Below are 18,551 nucleotides of genomic sequence, written 5' to 3' on the forward strand. Positions count from 1 at the left end.
TGGCAGACAAGAATAGCCCTGAGATAAGCGAGTAGGTTTTCAAAAATGTTTCTGATGGTCTCCTCAACGGAAGCTCAGGGTGGGTGACTGCTGAGGAGCACACACATGTGCCCATGTAGCCTGGGCAGGTGTCCAAATGCCTCTGTGCCCGGAAGAGAGTCCCACAGAGGAGCCCACGTATAGGAGCCAGCATAGGGTGTCAGTGACCGAGGCATGCATTTTCTTCCTTCATCATCCGTATACTCAGAGCTCCTTCCCCTCCCCGCCCTCCCCCCCCCCCCCCCCCAGGACAAGGAGCTAACTGAATGGTGGCTGTGCAGGGCAGGGAGGGGGGAGCCGGACAGCACATGGCCCCTGGCCACTCTCTAAGGTTCCTGGGCTGTCCCCCCCCCTCTAGGGGTCTAGGTTGCCCACTGAAGAAGGGAGAAGGGAGAATAGAGAAGAAAAAGTGAGATCCACGGGCGCATTGGGCTGTCAGAAAGCCCAGAGAACAAACATCACAACCAACCCGGAGAAAGGTGGGTTGAAACAGAGATCGTGTTGGACTGACCTTTGAGTCTGAACAAGAGAAATAAATATGTAGGAAAGCTTTTCAACACCACCCTGGAAGAAATAAAAGCAAGGAGGGACAAGTTGATTGGTCAGGATCCCTGTAAAGAGTGTGCCCTCTTCAGGCTGAAATAGGTCCACAGTGTATTTTAAGATCTGTGTGTATCAGGGGAAGTTCAAACCAACAGACTCTGCCTACTGTGCTGGCCGTGGTCATTGAGACTGAAGTATTGGAAAACGTGGAACACAGTCCTTGCCCAGAGGAGCAGGAATAACCAAATAAAGACGAGACCTTATGTAGTAACCTTCCCAGTGAGCAATCCCTAGTTTCTGAATTACGAGGAGGCCCAGTTTTCAAAGTATTCCGAGTTTTCTGAATCCACTCAAGTTTACTATTATTTTTCATCAGGTAGGATGGTAACCAGTGTCTGCTTCCTGGGCACTCGGGAAGCTTCAGACCCGCTAATGCAGGATTCAAGGACACACAGCATCGTCATTGGGAAGGGGGACAATTAGGAGAGTACCATCCACCCTTCATTAATCACGGGTTCTGAACTAGAGATACAGAACTTCAATCTCAGTGCAAGAATTGCAATCGTGTTTTGAAAATACCCCAAATTCTGGAGTGCCCGGGTGGCTCAGCCATTCAACATGCGACTTCAGGTCGTGATCTAGTGGTTTGTGAATTTGAGCCTCACGTCGGGCTCTGTGCTGACAGCTGGGAGCCCGGAGCCTGCTTCAGATTCTGTCTCTCTCTCTCTCTCTGCCCCTACCCCGCTGGCTCTCTCTCTCTCTCTCTCTCTCAGAAATAAACATTAAAAAAAAAATACCAAAAATTACTTAATAACCCCAGCACGGGTGTAGAGTGGTGTAAGGCTTGTACCCAGGCAGCAGAAATGGTGACTTTTAAATAAAAGGCTCAGCACGTGCATGGGGGCTGCTGTCGGCAGTCAAAATACAAGGACACCCTTTGGTATGGAGTTTCCTTTGCTTTGACAAACTTCATGCCTCTTTGGGGAAGGGCGAGCTGATTTTCCAAACTCCACCAACACTCTCCCCTCCAGTCACCCCTCCCGGGCCCCGCCGGTCTTTGGCGGAATGTGGGTGATCTGGGGGGATGCGACGCGCAGGGGGCCCGGGTCACTGGAGAAAACGAAGTCTGAACCAGTTTCTGCGCACCTCCGTCGGGGCCTCTCCAAGAGCCCGCGCGCTCAGGCCTCTCTCGGTCTTAAGAGGAGGCTCCCTCCTGAGCCGGCGCTGGGGCTCTCCCGACGAATGCTAAGTAGCTCCCACTCATCCGTGTAAACACGGGCGTCCTGGCGTTTCCAACAGGCATTATGCAAAGTGATAAATTGCCCCTAGAAAGGCCTGATCAGCACGTGGGCGCTGGCTCCCGGCACCGGGGTCCGCGGAGCCCTTGAAGTCGGCTGGCAGCTCCCGCAGATCGCCCGCGGAGCCCCCCACCCCGCCCATCCCCCCGACCCCTCTGGCTCTCCCGCCCCGGCCGCGGCCGCGCAGGGCGCACCCCGGGAGCAGCCACGCCCGGGGCCTGCACGCGCGCGGCGGCCCCGGTGGCGGGCGGGGAGCGCGCGTTTCCCTGGGTTAATTAGAAGCCGGAGTCGCTGAGCCCCGCCCGCGGCCCCGCGCTCCGCCCGCCGGCCTTTGATCGCCCGCGGCCCGCGGGCCCCGCAGCCCGCGCCTCGGCGGGCAGGTGGCGGCAGCGGGGCGCGGCGCGCTCCCCGCCACGCCGCACATCAAGGCCCGGCCGGCCGGCGGGCGCCTTCATTAGCAGCCTGAAATTATAATATTATGTTAAAGAACAAAGCTGCTCCCCGGAAAAATATGTGCTGCATATCTGACAAAGATAAATTGGATTATTCAAAATATTCCTGATGAAATGTTACATTTTGCAACTAATTATCAATCTGTTTTATCTGCAGACCAGCTGGGCATTTTTTTGTGCATGCGAGGCCTGCCTCCGCAATGATCTTAAGATGTCACAGTAGCGTTTACATCTTTTATTTCAAGATTTAAATAACTAGGAAGTAGCTAATGTAATTCACTGCTGAGAAGAAAGGCGAGTTCCTTGATTCGTTTCCAAAGCGATCTCCTCCTAATGAACTTCTTTGGACTGTGAGTAATGAGGCTTTATTCAAATAATGTTTAAGGAAGGCTCTGTCAGAGTAATTTCTAAAAAAAAGGGGGGGGGGGAACCAATGTTTAATACATTTAAAACATCTCTATTCATAGGATATTAGCTCTGCAAGCCCACAATAGCCAGTGAGACTTCTGTGTTGCTCATTCTGCTGAACTTGGCGGCGGCCAAGCCCTTCCATGCCCCCGCAAAGCGGAGGACTCGGCCCTGCTTTTCATCCGGCGTTTTCTAGAGCTAATATGTTTAAGATACTCTGGGTTGGTATAAATCCTGGCCATTAAGAAGATTCAGCTTTCTGCTCTTGTCTCCCCATCAAAATCTCTCTCCTGTTCTGATCTGTCTTGGGGATTGGGTCAATATAGTTTTCTTGTTGTTTTGTGAACATTTTATGGTTTGAGGCAGCAGAAAAACAGAAGCTGACAGTTTCTTGGCCGTTCACACTTTCCTGGAGGGCAGGGGGGTGCCTGCAAAGTGCACGCCACCTATACGTTTAGCAGCCAGTGCACCTCTTGCTCTGCTGTGGCCAAGGCATTCTCCACTTGGATGAAGGACAAAGACTGTCAGCTCTCGTGCGTAAACACACCGAAGTGCTTTCCGACCTGCTCCGCTCTGTGCTGTGTTTCAGCGACTGATAGAAGGGTATCCCCACAGCGAAGCAATCTGAGATCTTCAGCCAGAGCGGACCCTTTGGCGACAGTGGACGGAGAAGGCAGCGCGGGGCTTCGTGCCCATTGTACAGACGAGAACGCTGAGGCTCAAGGAGGTAGAAGCAGTGACTTGCTCGAAGGTACCCTGGGAGGTAGGGTGGGTGCAGGGCTTGTAAGCCTCGGCACAGCCCCCCAGCCCCCCAGCCCCCGGGCTCCGACACACATTCTAAGCGCTCCACTTAGATGGATGAAAGATGAATTTATAATTGATGGGAGGAACACGTGGGAACCTGTCAGGATGTGGATTTCCCTTCTCAGTTGAGAGGTCTTCAAAGTGGTTATGAGGGAGCATGCCAAGGAAAATCAAGCAGCCATTTTCCCCACTAAAAATGACAGAACGTACATTCTTCTTGCTTTTCTCATTGATTTCATTCTGACTGCTTTTCCATAAAATTATCCCCAGACAGGTTCTCAGAGCTGTCACGAAGCCATTTGAAATTTTGCATGAAGCACATTTATGTGTGCATTTCTATATCTATCTATATAACTCCCCCCCCTCCCTTATTTGGCTTGGTTAGAAAATGTCTTTTGTTCAGACTGCAAAAGAAAATTACACCCGATCTAACTCCCTGCCTGATTTGACTCCTGGGTATTTTATTTTGACGTTCCTATGTTAATAGTCAAATTGGAGTGCTGAAAAACATAAGGACTTAACACCGACTGGACCTCCCTAAGTCTGCGCTTTCTGGTGAGTCTCACCTTCCAGTTTTCAAATGCTTGTTTCTGCCAAGATGCCTCTTTTGTGAGAATCCATGGTGGTCCTGGATGTGGAGGTGCTGGGGACTCTAAGGGCTCAGAAGGGACCCCACTCGCCTTTGGGTTTTCCCAGTCAGTCTCCTGGGTCTTTTGCCCAAAGTGAATTTTGGGCTTTCATCAGATGATGGGGGTGGGGGGTGGGAAAGCCTGAATGGAGATTGTAATCTCTTGTCACCAAGATGGGAGATAACTGTTTGTAAAGTAGCAAATACTGGGCCCTGTTTTTTTTTTTTTTTTTCCTAAAAGAATTTCTAACCTGAAAATTGTTCATTTATATTTTGGAATCGATAAAAATGGTTTTTGTTCTCTCTTCTGTAGAAGAGTGACATGTGTGTGTGTGTGTGTGTGTAAATTATTCAATCATCTTAACAGGATGTGGTACAAGGAGATGCTAGAATTCTCCCAAAAAGTTTGCTCTGTCTTTCTTATTCACCTAGAAGACGTCTCTGTCCTGCATTGGTGGAGGGGACCGTCTGGGTTCACAGCAGCACTTGGCAAAATTCTTTAAAATTGTGTAGATTAAGGGTTGGCCACTGTGCCTATGAGGGGCCGGATAATAAGTACATTAGGTTTGCAAGCCGTGCTGTTACAATTACTCAGCTCTGTCACTGCAGCTTAAAAACAGCTGTAGACAACATGTAAATGAATGAGTGTGGCTGTGTTCCAATAAAACTTTATTTATGGGCACTGGAATTTGAATTTTATATGATTTTCATGTGTCATGAAATATTATTCTTTTGATTTTTTTTCAGCCATTTACAAATGTAATAACCATTCTTAGTTTGTGGGCCATACAAAAACAGACGATGCCCAGATTTGGCCCACAGGCAATGGCTCGTCCCTGCTGCTTTGGAGTTTGAGGTGGGTCCTTCTCGCTGCTCTGCCCCCTTGGCTGCTCTTGTAGGAGTGAGTAAATAATGCTTTTTTAATTTAATTTAATATTTTTTTTTACTTTTACAAATTCGTATCTGCTTTCACGATATTAAGCTCTCTATTAGTAGCCCGCTCGGGTTTACGGAGACAGAATCGACCTGTAACATTGGATAAGTTTAAGGCGTGCCACGTCATGGTGTGATATAAGACTATATTGTAGAATCATGGCCACAGTTCACTTCACGTCTGTCACTTCTTACAAAATGCTTTTTCATGGGATGGGAGCTTTCAAGGTCGACACTCTCAGCAACTTTCAAATACACAGGACAGTAGTGTTAACCAGAGTCGCCACGCTGTGTATGACATCCCCACGACTTCCTTGTTTTGTACTTGGAAGTTTGTAGCTTTTGACCACTTTTACCCATCTTCCCCCACCCTTGCCTCTGGCAGCTGCCAATCTGTTCTCTGTACCTACGAGTTTTGCTTTATTTGTTCGTTCTTACATTCCACGCCTAACACATCATATGGTATTTGTCTTTCTCCGTCTGGTTTATTTCACTCAACATAATGCCTTCAAGGTCCATCTAGGTGGTCACAAATGGCAGGGCCTTCTTTTGTTCCCGGCTGAGTAATGTTCCATTATGTGTATTGACAGCCAGCACTCGGCATAAGGAAGGCTCTCGAGCATCCGGACCTGCCCTGGCTCACAGCCTTGCATCCCTTTGCGACATATGCTTGCCCTTTTGGGACCTTCCCTCTCTGCTCCAAGTGACTTACCAGAATATGTCTTCTGTACGTGTAGAGGGCTGTCCCTAAGAGGAGTTTTCGTGAATGAAATGATCTCTAGCCCCTTCACAGCCTCCATGATAATGGGCCAAACACAGAAGGAGTGTCCAGCTTTGCTGTGGAGACCAGAGAAGCTGCCTGGGGGCACAGACAGAGGGCCAGGTGACAGCGCAGCCAGGTGAAGAGAGAGAAGAGAGCGTCCGCAGGGCGCACCTGTGCACAAGGCTGCATGACCCCCGTGCAAGCTCTGAAATGGTCAGGATGCACTAGAGCCCCTGGGTCTCTCTGAGGAGCAGGGCTGGTGGCTTAGAGGGACCAGCTTATTCATCCTGCATGCTGGGACTCAGCCACAGACAAGGGACAAGTGGCCTTTAAACATCAGGCCTCAGAGTTGGGGGGCAGATGTCGCAGCTCCGGGGAGGGACGCCAGCCAACCTCCAGTGTTGGAGGACGTGATCCCATTTCCTTGGCCATTTCCAAATCCCCCCCGCACCCCCACCATTGTCTTCACTACATCTTTAACCCCAGATGGCTGTCCTTGGGGATTCGACTTAATTTGAGCTTTGATGCCCATCGTGCAACCGGCCTCAGAATTTGGGCCCCCGGAGTGGCAAGTGGTGAGGATGTCCCAGGGCTGAACGGGATGGTTTCCGGGAGTCTCCGCCCAAGGGGGCTTCCCCCAGGGACCTGCTTTTCCCTCGTAGCCTCTGGAGAGCAGGCTCTGCGAAGCCAGGGCCCGGTTCCCGCCGTCCGGGCCCCAGCACTGACCGGGTGCAGGGTGGAGCCCAGCCATCGTCGTCTAGTCCCGAGAAGCAACCAAGGGGCAAACGCGGGATGGTCTGTGGGGTGGGACCGATCTGAGACACAGAGCTCAGCCTCTGCTCTTGACTTTGGCTTTGCCTGAGCGGTGACCGGGGCTGTATCTCCACAAGATGGTGAAGAGCCTGGTTTCCTGCTAGGGCGCGGCTAGTTGGCTGGGAAATGGGAGACTAGGCCAGACGGCGGGAACCGGAAATTCTCCCACTGTGGCTACAGCTTCTGCAGTCGGTCTCCTCCTGATGCTGAGGACAGGTGTAGAGTTCTCCATCCATGTGACTGAAGAACAGGGGCTTGGAGGTGGTAAGTGGATGTTCCTAAAGTCACCTTCCAGCAGAATGGGGCTGGGGCTTGTGGCTCAGCCAGGCTCGGGGGACCCACACCCGCCAGCTAGCTGAGTGGGGCTCCACTCCTTCCTTTTTGAGAGCAGAGATTTTATTCCTGCCTCTTGGCCTGTAAAGGGCTTGTATCGCTTTCTTGTTGCTCCCCAGATACAAGTGCTGGACTGGGGGCAGAGGACGTGGCCGACTCCACCCCACCTGTGACTCCTGTTTTTGCCTTCAGGGACCACGAACCCAGCTCTCTGGGCTCCATGTGGCCGGGACCTTCCTCCCACCTTCTCCTGCTTTCCCCCAAGGGTTGATCTTATTCATTCCTGAATTTCCCCTAAATTAGATCCCGTGAGCATTTAGTTGCTGGAAACACACAGTGGGCAAAAAAAGGCCCGGGCCCGAAGCTGAGAGAACCCCAGGGTGGGCCTCTGAGAGGGCCGGTCCCCAGCATTCCGAGAGCAGCGACAGCAGCAGCATTGATATATTCAGTGCTCACAGCACTCCGGCAAGGGAAATATTATTGCTGCTCTGGTTAAATCCACTCATGCCCATTTTTCAGATGAGGAAATTGAGGCTTAGCTAGGAAAAGTACTGGGCTCGCTTTGCTACTGCTGTTGGGGTTTGCTTACGTGTATGGGCATGTGTACATGTGCATGAGTATGTGTGTGCATATCTGTGCAAGCGTGTCCGTGTACATGGATGCATGTTTACGTGTGCCTGTGTGTGCATGGTCATGAAGCCATATGTGTGTGCATATGAGTGCACGTGTGTGTGCACATGTAGTGAATATCTGTGTGAATATGCATGTGCATGTGTGTATGCGGGTGTGCGTGCGTGCGTGTAAGCATGTGCACACGTTGAGAGGTTTGTCAGGCCTTGAGGAGCAGGCTGTGTGGCCTCTCTGGTCTGTTTCTGCCAGCAGGGTCCACATGGAGGCCCAGGAATCTGGGGGACATGTCCTTTCTATGGGCACGGCACGGCTGTCGGGGTGAGAGGTGGGCAGGCCTCGGGTGGAGCTGGCCCGAGCCCTGGCTGTGTGCACCGGGGCGTGTGGGCACCATCCTGAGGTCTCTCCTGGTCCGCCCGTGCCAGCCTGGCATTGGGCTGGCGGTATCCAGGGCTGTGCCGAGCTCAGCTGCCTCCCGGCCTCCTCATGGGAGGGGTTGGGGGCCCAGCCCACGGCAGCAGGTCCGTGTGCAAAATTTGAGGCCAGAGAAGATATGCCCCAAGGTGCGAAGGTGGGAGAGGGCAGGAAGGGAGCAGCCTGGCACCTGTGATGCATCTGGTTTTTAAAAAAAATTTAATGTTTGTTTTTGAGGGGGGGAGGGTCCGAGAAAGAGGGAGACACAGGATCTGAAGCAGGCTCCAGGCTCTGAGCTGTCAGCACAGAACCCAACACGGAACTTGAACCCACGAACTGCGAGGTCACGACCTGAGCCGAAGTCGGATGCTTAACTGACTGAGCCCCCCAGGCGCCCCACCTGTGATGCATCTTTTGACCTGCCCTGGGCCTCGGGCTGGCCAGCCCACATGGCAAGGAGCAGTCCAGGCTGGTTCTGGTGTGGCATCCGTTAGCCTCATGTATCTATTTAATCAATCCATTAATTATCCAACTAATTAATTAAAATGGAATTTAAACACTTAGTTTCTCACTGGCACTTCCCTCATCTCAAGTGCACGGTAGTCACGTGACTGGTGGCTACCAGGTCCGGCCACATAGATGAAATGTATACTTGTCATCACAAGAAAGTTGCGTTGGACACAGAGCAGGTCTCCAAGTACGTCTCCACAGCCTGGCTCAGGTGAATGATGGTTCTCAAGTCTTCAGGGACCCACTGGCTTTGTTCTGGGGTCCCATCTACACTGCCACCCGGGGGTGGAGGCTTTCGAAGGTCAGTGGAGGCCTTTCTGGGCAAGGCCAGGCCTCTAGGTTTCATCTGACTCATGGGAGAGGACAGGCGGAGGACAGCGAATTCTTCTGAATATGCCAGTCTCGGCCCTCATGCGTTGCATATGGTAATAATAAGCATGGGAGGTAATAAGAAAGATCATTTGTTGGGTGCTTAATGTGTTGAGGGTTTAAGTGAATGCTCACCAGACACCATGCCTGTCCCCACTCCTCTTCACCAGCTGCGAAGGATGGGGACCGGTGTCATCCCCCGTGCACTGGCTCCAGCAGCCCAGACTCACTGCAGACCCCGCCCAGCCTGTCCCCTTGTGAACATGACCCTGACCCGGATGGGACTGCATTTCTGAAGCCCGTTTCCCAAGCATCCCCTCAGCCCCATGTTCCTCTTTTATTGGAATAATTGTAACATTTTAGCCTGCACCTTAATACACGTACTCCTTTTTCTCTGTTTACAATGACGTAGGGACAGTTCTGTAGGAAGTGGGGTGTGTTGACGCTTCCCATGACCCCTGCCATTTGCCCTTGCTTTTCTTTGTGGACCTGTGGACTCTCTTCATTTGGAACCTCTCCTTTCTGCTTTTTAAGCTGCCATCGTTTGGGAAGTTATTTAAGACCATCGGTCCTTGGATGATCATACGGGTTCTTTCTCCTCTGAAGAGCTTGACAGAAAACAGTTTACACTAAATATTAGAGCTTCGTTACCACAACCATATAATTTGGCTGTGAACGCGAAGATAAGCTTCCAGCACGGTTTTCCATCGCTGCACGTCAACGGCACTTTCTGGCAAGAGGTTTCAGTTTAAAATCCCCGGTCAATCAGTGCTTTACTCTCAGGAGGAAATCAAGGAAATCACTTGGAAATGGCTGAGAAATAGGAAAAAACAACAACAACAACAACAACAACAACAACAACAAAAACACAAGCAACCAAAGCCTCTTGGCCACAGTGGGCATTTCTGGAGAGGTAGATGGGAGGTCAGCCGAGTGCTGAATGCTGTTCCGGCTGCATGGCCCTCCCTGGGCACATCTGCCCCAATGGCACAGACATGGGAAGGAGAGATGGCTGTTTCAAGATGACTTCTGGGCCACCGTGGTCTGCTAAAGTCACAAAACACAATTGGCAAGTGTAGGGGCGGGGAGAAGGACTCGCGTTTCGGCTGGTCTCTAGAAAAAGGAAACAAGTGTAGTATCTGCTAAGAGATCAGTTTGCGCCTGATTTGGTTTAAATGCTAAACCCTATGAAATGATCTTAAGCAGAAAAATCAATTTCCCAGAAGTCTCAGATGTACACTGGAACTCTTATATTTGAACTAAATCTGGGTAGAGTTAAATAATGAGCTTGCTCTCTTTAAGTGATACAAATGTATTTCACGCTAGGAGTAACTCATACGAGTGGGGGAGCTCCAGAAGGTGCCGGGGTCCCGGAGCCCCAGGAGACAGGTGGGCATGGCCCGTGATCACGACCGTCCTGAGGGATAGCACCAGGGTGATGCTGAGTCCCAGGGATCTCTCTGCTGCGAATGAACTCTCCAGAATAAACCCATGGTCAGAGCTACATACTCGGGGAATTGCCTGCACTGATACCAAGGAAAGTGAGGGACCTCCTTCCAGATCGTGGCATTTGAGAGGCCGGGGAGAGAGTCTGGGGATGCGCTGTGTCCTGAAGGGCAGAGGCGAAGGAGGGTCGCCATTCCTGACCCGCCTCAGCCTGGTCTTGACTCCCATTTCCTGTCTGGTTGACCTGGGCTCCACAGTTTCTCGGAGCCTCCGTGTTCCCATCTGCGAAGTGGGACTTGGTGCACCCCTTCAGTTGCGTTTCTTGACTGTCCCGGGAACCGGGGTGCGGCAGAAACGCAGTGGACGATGTGCTACTCCGAGCTCGTGATTCTGGTGGTGGAGGCGAGCAGCACAGAGCCAGCAAGCTTGCGGAAGCATTAGGCTGTGGAAGGTGCCGGAAGGAAGAGCACGGTTAACAAACTCATGTGCTCCCGAGAGTCCTTGGAGGGGCTGCGTAAGGTAATACGGCCAAGGGCCAGGGAGTGTTCGATGGATGTTAGCTTTCACTACCATGGGTTTTGTAATATGATGCTTACTCTTGTCATTAACCGTCAGGGTTTTTCATCAGGTAAGGCAGGGGGAGGAAAGAGGGAAGCAAAATAGGAAACTGGGAGAAAGGAATGAAGGAGAAACACAGGGTTGAGGGGGGTGGGCTCTGCGTCTCTATCTACCAACTACAGGCACCTGTTGCAGGTTCTCCTCTCCGTCTCCATGTGGCCTCAACTCCACCACACCCCCACCCCCACCCCCGGGGCTCATCCAGCGAGGTACTTGGGAAGTTCTCTGGAGTCAGAGATACACCTCGGCGCCCCTGCCCCTGGCCCATGCAGTGCCTCCATTTTCCCTGCTTTATCTGAGGAGCATTTACAAGTGGGGACAGACCTCTGGCAGGGGACCCGTGGGGCGTGAGTGCTGGTGTGGTCTGCTCAGAAGAGCAGGAGCCGCCCCCCGCCCCATGCATGTCCATCGTTGGATTTAAAAGCTGGCCCTTGGGGTGCATTTACGCTGGAGCCAGAGTCCCTGCGGCCAAGGCATCTGGACGCTCTTTCGGTCTCCTTGTTAGTGATCCATTCTTCTTGGGAGTGTTTTTAGCAGCTGGATGTTTGCCTTGCCAATTTGGAATACGCGGGTCCTGTACCGAAGGCATCGATAACCCATGGTAGGGATGACGTGGCCGGTGTAGATTTGGAAGATAGAAAGCAGATGAGGGTTACTTGGAGGTGAACTGTGGTTTTCGATGCTCACAATGGAGGCTCTGAAATCCAAGCTCCCCCCGGAGTTTCAATGGCCTCTATTTGTTTGCTTACTTTGGCTGCTCTCTCCGCTGTTGGAATCCCTTCTCCCTCCCCTGCAGCAGGGCCAGATGACACACGTTCAGTCTAAAACCATGAATCCAGTGTTCTAGGGCCGCTGCTGTCACCAGCCAGCTGTGTGACCTGGACAGGCTACTCAGCCCTCTGGAGCACTCCCCGTGTCCCAGTCTTCAAGGCGGGGGCAGCTGTCCCGACCGGAGAATTCGCTTCGTTTAGAGAACTTGGGGAACACAAAATGAGCTCACAGGAGACCCTCCAGGGCCTGCGGACTGAGGCAGGGAACCAGTGGGTGAATCTTTCGCACATGGCGTGTTTGTACAAAAGCCTGTCCAACGTGCTTCAGTCTACTCGGTGGTGAAGCCCGCGTTTAATTCACGTAGTTCCTCTGGAAAGTGCTGGTCGTATGTTGATAAACTTCCATCTTTCGACAATACCTCTGGGTGAGGAGGACTCCACTCCCCAAAGAAGGCACGACCTTAATGAGGTCAACTTGTTATCAAATGGCGCCCCAAGAAGATGGATTAGTTGACATCACGGTGGCGAGAAGCGTTCTCCCGTCTGCGCTGAGCGGCAGCCTGCCGGGGGACATCGTTTTTGGCTTTTATCCAGCAGGAAGGAACAGTAAATAAATGAAGAGGTATATTAGGCTGAACCGCTGACATTTGTATGCAGGGTAGTAAATGTTTGTAGATGAAGAACACAGCTAAAGATTTTTTAATAAATGCTTTTGTGACGGATTTTATACTAAATCATTTCTTGACATTTCGACTAAAACCAACAGCTTAGATAATGGATCTGATGTTCATACCGTGCATATACTCTGGTTTGATAAATCCTCTGCTAAGAGGACCTCCATGAAACCGATTCCCTCCAGACCGGGGAGAAGATTGTATGTGGAATAAATTAATGGGGGGAGCCGGGGAGGACCCAGGGGTCTGTGTTTCCGCCCACGCTCTGGGTCTGTGCTGAGGCTCAGTGAACAGTCTCCTTGGGTCTTGAATTTGGGTTGCACCACGTTAAATAAACTCCGCAGTAGAGATGACTTTATGAGGGTTCTGTTTTCTGACGGGAATATTTACTTAAGAAAGCCAGAGACAGAGGGCCCGAGAGGAAATGAAGGAGTCAGTAAGGCAGCACGCGGAGAGGCCATTTTGAACAAAATGTTGCCCTGTTTTCCCTCTTAGCTCGTGCAGGCCGTCCCCGACCCTCCTTCCTCCCTGACCAGCAGGCACCAGCAGGGACTCATGGCAGACTCTTCAGGCTCCTGGAGGAGGCCCCGCTTCATCGCCAGCAAAGCCCTGGCTCTCACAAGGAGTTTCCTCCTCCTTGTCTGGCCTTCAAGGCCTGGGCTGGCCTCCCGGGACGTAGATGCTGGAGTACCGTGGCATTTCCTACCCTCCTCTCTGTTGGAGGCTCCCTTTGCATTGACCTCGGCTCAGCAGACCCTTCCTTTCGCTCCGCTGACTCTCGTGCTCCGTGCCCGGGCCTCCCTCTTCCTCTCTTTGCTGCAGGTGGAGAGGGTGCTCTCTCCGTGCCCGTGGCCCATTTCTGTCATCCCGGAGAGTTCCGCTGGCCGTTTACAAAGGGCTTCTAGTGGGCCCTGTGGGCCACCAGGCATCACCAAGGCTGCCGCGTGACGCAGCACGGATTCCTGAGCCCGAGTTCCCAGAGACGGGCGCAGGGACCCACGCTCCCGGAGGCCCCTCCTTCTGGTGTCCAGCACTTACAAGGCACCCAGGGTGTGTCTGGAACGAACAGACACCTGAGGGAAACAAGGAAGGCAGGCTGGAGGCTTTAGGCCTGAGACTCAGGGCGGATGCCTCATCTCACGTTTTCTTGTCACATGTCCTGTAGTGTTCAGAAACGCCAAGTGACCTCCATCCCGATCCATTACGGTGTGACAGATGAAGCCATCCTTCAGGCAAAGAAATTAAAGAGCCCTGACAGTGATAATTGCTGTTAATATCACTCTGGACATAGGTTTGCTGATTGAGGAGTTTAGAAAATTTGCTTCTGAAACAGCACGAGATAACATGAGAAGCGGCCCATGGTGCCGTCTGCAGGGCGAGAGACGGCGTCCGGGGGGCTGGACGGGCGCTCCCCAGCAAAGCCGGTGGGATGCACAGTCAGGGCACGGCGCCTCCCGAGCCGGGCCCGGGCCCTGTGAGTGCTGCCCCCCGGCCGGGGCACCGGCCTCCGGGCACCATGGGGCCTGGTCGCCGGGCAGGGGCGGAGATCCGTGCAGCGCGCACCAGCACCCTCCTCCTCTGATTTCCTTTCCCCGCTTTCCATCCTCACTCTCCCTGGTGAACAGTCCTTGGCAGGTTTCCCGAGGTATCAAATTCCAGGAGAGAAAATGCACAGGTCGTGTGTAAGGACTAAATAGAACCCTTAGCTGGAAATGACTTTTGTCAGGTGTCTGCGAAACAGCTCCGCCCTCAGCTACGAGTTAATCAGACGCGGGTGAGGAGCCGGGGCACGTTGGCGGGGGGGAGCCTCCGGGCGCCCCCCTGACAAACCTTGGGCAGGTCACGGAGCTTCTTGGGGCTGCGGCTTTCTTATGTCACTAATAAGGGGCTAGGATTCGCTTGCCCAGGCTGCTTCCAGGCCCAAGAGGGTGCCATTCTGCCCCTCCGCCCCCCACCCAACGTCAGTCCCCCTGGGGCCCCGGTCCACCGCGGGGGCGTCTAGCGCTGGGCCACACTGAAGATACTCTGCCCTCCGTGCGGCTGTAAAATCGCCTTTGGTTTGCTTTGCAGCTTGTTTCTACTCATAGAAACAGGTGAGGTGAGCGCGTTAAAAATGTCTCCCACGTAGGAAAGTCTAAATGCTTCCTGTGCCGATTGCAGTGACCGACTTGGCACGTTGGAGGGGCCTGGAGGTGGGGGGGGGGTAGTTTTCCACGTGTGCAGGCTGCAGATACGTGCCTTGGACTGGACGTGCAGGGCCCATGGGGGACAAGGGGTCGTGGTTGCTCTGTGGGCCAGGGGGGCGTGTCAGGAGAGGCTTGACTCTGGGCCTCGATGTTCTCATCTGGAACATGGGGTAACAGTTCCCTTCTAGGCCTGTGAGGAGTGGCAAATGCAGTAACCAACACTGTCGATCGCGCGTATACGTATATACTGTGCATATAAACAGCGCACTTAGACGTCATTAGCACAATTCCTTGGTTTTCTTCGGCTGCCTCCCTCCGGTTACAACCTTTTCCCTGCACTGGGGGGAAGAGCAAGTCTCTGATTTCGAGGCCCTGGTGATCTGTTCTCCCGGGTAACTTTGGGGTAAAGATGAAATGCCAAGGGCAAAGGCTACATTCGGAAGGCAACAAGGAAGGAGGCCAACGGGCCTTGGCTTCCTGTGCATTTAATCTGGGGATAAGCTGGCCCATCATATGTGGTGTCGAGGGCACCATTTTTTTTTTAATTAAAAAAAAATTTTTCTTTAGGGGCGCCTGGGTGGCGCAGTCGGTTATGCGTCCGACTTCAGCCAGGTCACGATCTCGCGGTCCGTGAGTTCGAGCCCCGCGTCGGGCTCTGGGCTGATGGCTCAGAGTCTGGAGCCTGTTTACGATTCTGTGTCTCCCTCTCTCTCTGCCCCTCCCCCATTCATGCTCTGTCTCTCTCTGTCCCAAAAATAAATAAACGTTGAAAAAAATTTAAAAAAAAATTTTTTTTAATGTCTATTTATTTTTGAGAGACAGAGAGAGAGACACAGTGTGAGCGCGGGAGGGGCAGAGAGAGAGGGAGACACAGAATCTGAGCTGTCAGCACAGAGCCCGACTCGGGGCTCGAACCCTGCGCACCGTGAGGTCATGACCTGAGCCGAAGCCGGAAGCCTAACCGACTGAGCCACCCAGGTGCCCCAAGGCCACCATGGTTTTAACATAGGCTGTTCAGAGCCCCAAAAGCCCCGGGAAGAAGATTAACTTCCAGGTTGACTGCAGTGGCCCAGGACACCGCTGATACTCCTGTAGGTCCCTGGTGCCTCGGGACACATTGCTGTCTCCACCGGGGCAGCGGTGTCCTTGTAAGTGACACTGTGCACTTGTGCCCCTGCCCTGGTCTGTCAGCTGCCTGGGGACAGGGACTGTGCTGGCATCTGCGAGTTCTCAGGCGGTGTTTGTTGGATGAGTGAGGGGCATGCCGCCACTTTGGGGAGCACTTCATCCAGAGCATCCCTTCCTGAAAGTGGGGGGGCCTGGCAGGTCTTGCCTGGTTCTCTTCCCATGTGGCTGTGCCACGTCCCTTCTCTCAGAGCGTCCTGCCGTGGGCAGCGTCACCCACCCGTTGGTACTGCCTTCCCGTGTGACCCAGCCAGACCCTTGGTACTGCCTTCCCGTGTGACCGCATGGAGTGCTACTTAGGAGCTGTGTTTTTCAAACAGCGGTACTGAGCTACAATTTACGATCATGAACACCCACATTTCAAAGGACACGTGTGTGATTTTGAGTAAATGCACGGAGTTGTGCAACCGACATCGCCATCTGCATTTAGGACTTTTCCGTCGACCCGGCAAGATCCCTCTTGCCGCCACTCCTGCTGCTACCCCAGCCCCAGGCAAACAGTCACCTACTTTCTCTCTCCATGGACTCGCCTTTTCTGGACGTTTCCTGTCAGTGGAGTCACACAATATGTGGTCCTTTCCGGTGGCCGTATTGACGCCTCTCCCTCCTGGTTCCTGGCAGGAAACAATTCGTATTTGTGGTTGGAAAGTATCTGGGAGTCAGGGAGATCGCTGCCCTTGTCCACACCGGCTGGAGCCACATTCCATCTGCTCTCTGTGGGATCCGCTCTCTGTTCTTCTTCTCAGCACTGAGAACAGGAGCCCTGGTTCTGTTGGTGATGCACGGAGACCTGGCTCAATGTGCCTAACCTGGAGCTCATCTTTCCTCCGCGCCCTGCACCGTGCTGTCAGCGAAGAGTGTGACCTTCCCCTGGTGGGCAGACTCTAAGGTGACCCCACGATCCCTGGACCCCCCCTGGAGTGTGGGCGGGGCCGGTGGCGGACTTCTGACAGTAGATCACAGCAAAGGCAGGCGACTCCGTGACCTAAGACTGTCGTGGCGTTCTTGCTGGGGTTTCTCTCTCCCTGTTGGCTGTTGGGAAGGAAGCGGTCATTCTGGGGATCCTCACATGGCAAGGAACTACATGCGCTTCCAGAAACTGAGGACAGCCTCCAGCAGAACACTCCCCACACCCCCCACCCCGCCCGCCACAGCCCCTCGAACCCAAAGCTCTTGGTTTTACAGCTGTAAGGAATCGGATTCTACCAATAACTGTGTGAGCAGGAAAGTGGATCCTTCCCCAGTCAAACCACCGGATGAGAACCCTGTTCTAGTTGGCACCTTGCCAGCAGCCTTGGGAGACCTCAGCAGCAGAGCCAGGCAAGCTTTGAAACTGTTAGATAATAAATGTGTGTATATTTTTAAGCGGCTCATTGGGTGCTGATGTTATGCAGCAATAGAAGACGAATTCATCCCCCACGTAAGGTGGCTATCTCCCAGGCCACACCCCTGCTCCCTAATCTTCTCTACTGTCCCTACTGCCCTGCTTCACTTTAACCCTCCCATCTTGCCCATTGCTGCAATGGCCTCCCACCGATCTTCCTGCCTGTGGGCTCCCTCTCAACCCACCTCTCCCCTCCCGCGCCTCCTTCACCCTGATGCAGCGAGGTCTTTATGGAGACCGGGCCTCGCCCTGGCAGCCTCCGTGTGGCACTATAAGGATCTCACGATCCAGTCCCAACACGCTTCTCAAGCTTTATTTTCTGTCCCTCCCTGCCCACACAACTACGTTCTGGCCACACTGAACGACTTGGCCGTCCTTAGGTATTCTGTGTTTGTCCCTCCTCTGTGACTTTGCATTTGTCCCTCTCCTTGTCTGGAATGCCTTTCCATCCCTTTTCAGCTTGAAAAACTCTTTTTCATTCTTCAAAACCCCAGGCTCAGTATCACCTCTTTTTGAAACCTTCACAGGCAGAAAAGATTTGGGCTTTATGCGGCACACTGCTCTGTCACTGACTCTCACGTGTTCTTTGCGTTTGTGTCCCCAGAACCCCCAACAGAATGTAGACGGGAATTCGGACTTGCTCTCCCCCAGCTCTAGAGCCTGACGCACCTCTGTGGTGTTCTATGAACACTTTTAGAACGAGTAGCTGACCCATCCGCTCAAATACACGAACCAGAACCTTCGGCCGTGACCTTGTGTCGTGGGTATCTTAAGATCCCTCGATTTCCAGGGAGCTGGGTGTGTGGGTCGGGTGAGATGGGACAAAGGGAGAGGCCGGTTCCAAATTCTGGGATGCACTCTGGAATGTACCGCAGATCTGAACGTCACGGTCAGTGTTTTATTTAACTTCCATCCCCTGCTGGTGTCCCAGCTCGTGGACACCGGCCTGATAGAAATCTCAAACTATGCAGAAAGGATCTGGGAAGTGTGGACCCTTCCCTGATTTATCACTACATCTGAAATCGCACCCCCTGGCCCTCCCCCACACCCCATCCCTGCTGCTGTGTTTACTCCCTGCCCCTCCTCCCCACCGAGGTAGACATTTTCGTCATTAACCTACTTGTTTTCTGCTTCCCCCAAGGGAGTGGGAAGCCCTGTGGGGGCTGGGGGCTGTGCAGTGTTCCTTTCTACATTTCTGGTGCCTGGAAACATGGAACGTTCCGGGCACACAGGGGTGCCGGGTGAATGAAGTGCAGGGCGCCTGTCCCCAGGGCCCCACTCTGCTGACACCTAGGCTGCCTCCCCTTCCTGATGTTTGTCGAATTCAGACCCACGGAGTCAGCCCTTTGCTTTT

General features: G+C 53.1%; 1 long non-coding RNA gene across 1 annotated transcript; it reads left to right on the forward strand.

Moving 5' to 3' along the window:
• The first annotated feature begins 2,381 nt into the window (after positions 1 to 2,381).
• LOC123577547 lies at positions 2,382 to 5,013 on the forward strand. Its single transcript, XR_006701919.1, has 4 exons — positions 2,382 to 2,682; positions 3,330 to 3,491; positions 4,032 to 4,099; positions 4,920 to 5,013. It is a non-coding gene; the product is annotated as an uncharacterized LOC123577547 (long non-coding RNA).
• Positions 5,014 to 18,551: the final 13,538 nt, after the last annotated feature.

Source organism: Leopardus geoffroyi, chromosome D2, assembly GCF_018350155.1.
Source record: "Leopardus geoffroyi isolate Oge1 chromosome D2, O.geoffroyi_Oge1_pat1.0, whole genome shotgun sequence".
Classification (NCBI taxonomy): Eukaryota; Metazoa; Chordata; class Mammalia; order Carnivora; family Felidae; genus Leopardus; species Leopardus geoffroyi.